A 4,754-nucleotide genomic window follows, 5' to 3' on the forward strand; every position below is an offset into this window, starting at 1 on the left:
ATATATTAAAATGAAACCGAGTTGTAGCGAGCAAAACGTATCCCGAATAAAGTACGTGCCTCCTAGTGGCGGGATACGGGCAACAATACATTGGCTTATAGGGCAGTCCTTACAGTAGGGATCCTGGCCTATACAGAAAAATGCAGGCGGGTGTGGGGTAATACTGCACTTTGGTTGCATTGGTGGTGTATTGGCTAAACGGGCAGGGCAGGGTATGGTGCTGATAGAAAAGGAATTCAGGCATCAAATATCCAAACAAAATCTTTTCAGGCCATAATAATGAAAAGACCTCCTTCAATTATATAAAACAAAACTTATACTGAAATGATGGCATCTCCTGAGGTAAAATGTGCCGGAAGTAAAATGAGCCTCCGTTCGGATTTCCGGGTGAGGACTATCTCAGGGGGAACACCATTGCAGGTTAGAAATATCAGGATAGGGTCGTGGAATCTTGGTAGTCTTACAGGTAAGAGTCTGGAGTTAGTGGATGCGCTCAAACGAAGAAGAGTTCAAATTGCTTGTATTCAAGAAACTACGTGGAAAGGACAAAGGGCGAAAGAACTAGGTCAAGGGTACAAATTGTGGTAAGTAGGGAGTAGTAACACTAGAAATGGAGTTGGTATAATTGCTGATAGTGAAATTAAAGATAACGTAGTAGAAGTTGTAAGAACGAGTGATAGAATGATGTCAGTGAAATTTGTAATTGATAAAGAGGTATTGAATGTTGTGTGTGTGTATGCTCCCCAAACAGGTCTGGGTGAGAATGAAAGAAGAGCTTTCTATGATCAATTAGGAGACGTACTGAGTGATATTCCAGCAGAGGAGAAAGTTATAATAGGAGGTGATTTCAATGCACATGTGGGCCAAACCAAAACAGGATATGAAACAATACATGGGGGATTAGGCTTTGGAACTAGAAATAAAGCTGGAGATGATATGCTTGAATTAGCAACAGCATTGGATATGGCGATTGTTAACACATTCTTTAAAAAGAGAGAAACTCAACTTATTACCTACAAAAGTGGACAACATCAATCCCAAATAGACTACTTCATGATAAGGAAAGAAGACATACGTGAATGCAAGGACTGCAAGGTAATAGTTAGTGAGACAGTAAGCCAACAACATCAGCTGCTTGTTCTGGACATCGAAGTAAAAAGCGAAACTAAACAAAAATATCGGAGAGGACCACAAAAAATCAAGTGGTGGCTGCTGAAAGATGAGAAAGAAGGTCTATTCAGGAGAAATTTAGTAGAGAAAATATATTGGAACATGAAAGGAAGTCCTAATACAATTTGGAGAAAAATGGCCAGTAGTATTAGAGAGACTGCTATTGAAATACTTCGGAAAACGTCAGGAAAAAAGTTTGAGGATAAAGAGACTTGGTGGTGGTCAAACGAAGTACAAGGAAAAATAAAAAAGAAGAGAAAATTATATAAAAAGTGGCAAGAAACCAGATCCGACACAGATCTTCAAAACTATATGGTGGCGAAAAAGGAAGCGAAGGTAGCAGCAGCAAAAGCCAAAGCAGAAGCGTATTCAAACCTATCCGCTGGGAGCGTTAACTTTGACACATGGTCACGTGGTACACTGTGGATGTTTGTGGGACGATCTTATGTGTATTCCTTATGGGTGATTTGCAAAAACAAGAGATTATTTAAAATATTACTATTAATTTTGTACAATTGTATCAATACATCACAAGAAATTCGCTATAAATACTATATATGGTAGAAAATGTCTGATATAATACATAAATATAATTTCGATATACAAACTTAGGAAGAGATTTTTAGGTTAACAGCCGAAATGTGAGGTTACGGCTGTCAAGAAGGACTTCGTAAATGTAAACAAAAGTTGCAAAGCCAGAATTTGCCCAATCTCAAAGCCTTTTTAATTCCTATAAAGTTGAAATGTTGCTTCCTCTGCTTAAGTATACTGTTTTTAACATAATACCACCATAATTCTGTCTTAAATTTGTATGAAATATAGTTTTTTAGTGATATTCACCAAGCAAAGTTTACAAACTTTTGTGAACCATTCTATTTTGTATAATAAAAATGGTAATGTGCTTTGCCCCGGATTGTACACAATATTGTGAAAGAGGGATATGTAGATTCTTTGTTGTTCTCAGGATCTGGTTGAAAAGAAGACATTGATTTCATTACTAAGGTAAGAAAATATAGTGAAGAGAATGAACTGAATTTATCGTTGTATAATTGATTCACAGACTGAAAGATAGGGAACCATCTGTCTATTCTTTGTTGGTTTGCTCTTGCCACTTTGGGAATTCTGACCAACAAAATGGCACAGCAATTTTTGAGCACAACAAAGCCAAAGGTTTTTTGACAGACACTCAACCTTTACTTACTTAAAAGAGTAAAGTAAATAATTTTACTTGTGTTGAAATATCTGCTACTTTTTAGAATCTATTTTCAAGGACCCACTCTGCATAAATATAGAATATAGAGGTCCTCTCAGTTCGCCATGTTGATTTTCATTTTTAGTATTATAATATATTTGTTGGTCCATTTAGATTTACCTTGTCCGCCTGGTATATAAATTTTCAATTTTGTATACCTAAATTCCAAAATTTATTTCCATTATCTCAAATATACTAAATTTACAATCAAGATGCAGTAAAAATAAACAAACCAAGACAAGTTAAATGCTACTAGGAGCACTTCCGAATCATAATTTACAATGTATATACATTTTAAATCCCAAATCATTATTTCTTAAGTTTATACATTGTAAATTATGATTCGGGAGTGCTCCTAGTGTAGCATTTAATGTGTCTTGGTTTGTCTATTTCTACTACATCTTGATTGTAAATTTAGTATATTATTTATTGAGAAAATACTATTTTAGCTTGCCATTTTCATTATAAATTATTTCCAGTAAAACAGTCATTCTCTTTAGATATTTTATTTCAAAACAAATTATTTATAAAGTGCTTAATTTTTTGTAATTTTGTCTTAATAGAAATACCTACTTCTCTATCTGCTAATATTGACCTTCAGGTAATTTCTTTTGCTCGTATAAATATGAGCCGGTCTCATTCAGGTTCATTTGTATAGATTCTGTCAAGTGAAACCTAAACAAATCTAGTTGGTTTTCTGATTATATTGCTTAATTTTCTGTTCACATTTTTATGAATTGACTAACACATTTGCTAATTTGCATAATATATTTGTTTGATAATTTGATTCATCCAATTAGGTAAAGAAAATATTTGTGGGGTATTTATTTTCTGTTAATGCTAATTCATTGATATATCAGCAGTTATGTTAAATAATAATTTCTCAAGTTTCATTTATCGGTTTAAAAATTTGTTAAATTTATAGAAATATTCGCGATTCAATTAATTTAACAGAAAATTGTATTTTCTGATTAAGGGGTGTTTCAATTAAAACATTTTAGAAAAATAGGAAATGGTTGAATGCTCGAATATATGAATTTTAAAAGTCAAAAGGCAGATATCGAGCACTGAATTTATTAAATCTTGCCCAAGTATACTTTCGCTATCTAGAGCTAGAGCATCGTCAGGGGCATTTCGTCAATAAAAAGAAGGTATCCTCGAATGTCATTTAATTAAAATAAATAATTTGGTGGCAAACTTAAATTAACATCTAACTAAACACTGAAAAGGGACAAAACAGATAAATTAAAGTGCCAGTAGGTTCTACATTCTTGCAATATTCTGCCTCCATATTGCAAGAATGTAGAGCCTACTGGCACTTTAATTTATCTGTTTTGTTCAGTGTTTAGTTAGATGTTAATTTAAGTTTGCCACCAAATTATTTATTTTAATTAAATGACATTCGAGGATACCTTCTTTTTATTGACGAAATGCCCCTGAGGATGCTCTAGATAGCGAAAGTATACTTGGGCAATATTTAATAAATTCAGTGCTCAATATCTGCCTTTTGACTTTTAAAATTCATAAAACATTTTAGTTATAACTTTTAGTTCAAAAGTAACCTGTAAATTTTTCTGTACTGCTGACAGGGAATATTAAGGTTTTGTTGGCTTGGGTGGTAGGGGCCCTTCATAAATTTATGCTGCGGTTGTCTACATCTTAATTTCTCTTCTAGGCACCCAGGAGAAGGGCATGGCCCTAACCCTCAAATATGAGTATTATAGAAAATTAACAGTTACCCAGGCAACCATCCAATGAGAATCGTAGGAAAATTAACAGTTCCACAGACAATCATCCAGTGACCACATTGTCTCTTTTTGGACATACCATCTGACGCTTTCTGAAGAAGATCTTGGGGTGTAAATAACCCAGGACAGCACCGGAAGAAGCCGTCAGACCACAGGCTAAATTCCTTATTAAAATCTATAGCTTGCCTATAAACAGAGACAGACTATTTTTATATAAAATAACTTCATTAGTTCTAAAATGTAGATCTTGAATTGTGACCATAATAAAATGAGAAAATAAAGTGTTTATACTGAAGTTCATTCCTTTTTACTTTACTGATGCAGAGGAGCAGAATACAAGAACCCATAAAGGTCTCAGGCTTGCTGTGTTATGTTGGCGATGTTATGTTGAATTTGTTTCTTGGTCCAATGTTGGCACTTGGAAATGAATTCAATATTTCATTATCAATATGATCACGACAATGTATTGAAATTTTGTAGAAATCAAATTCAAAATGTGAAAAATGAAACATTAGTCACTACTTTCCAGGAGGCCTTTACCAGGACCCAGTACCTCTCGTTGCAAATCTACCTACTTCTCCAGT

General features: G+C 34.0%; 1 long non-coding RNA gene across 1 annotated transcript; it reads left to right on the forward strand.

Moving 5' to 3' along the window:
* The first annotated feature begins 1,548 nt into the window (after window positions 1-1,548).
* LOC126881463 (uncharacterized) lies at window positions 1,549-4,465 on the forward strand. The gene is made up of 2 exons (XR_007696866.1): window positions 1,549-2,172; window positions 4,098-4,465. It is a non-coding gene; the product is annotated as an uncharacterized LOC126881463 (long non-coding RNA).
* Window positions 4,466-4,754: the final 289 nt, after the last annotated feature.

Source organism: Diabrotica virgifera, chromosome 1, assembly GCF_917563875.1.
Source record: "Diabrotica virgifera virgifera chromosome 1, PGI_DIABVI_V3a".
Classification (NCBI taxonomy): domain Eukaryota; kingdom Metazoa; phylum Arthropoda; class Insecta; order Coleoptera; family Chrysomelidae; genus Diabrotica; species Diabrotica virgifera.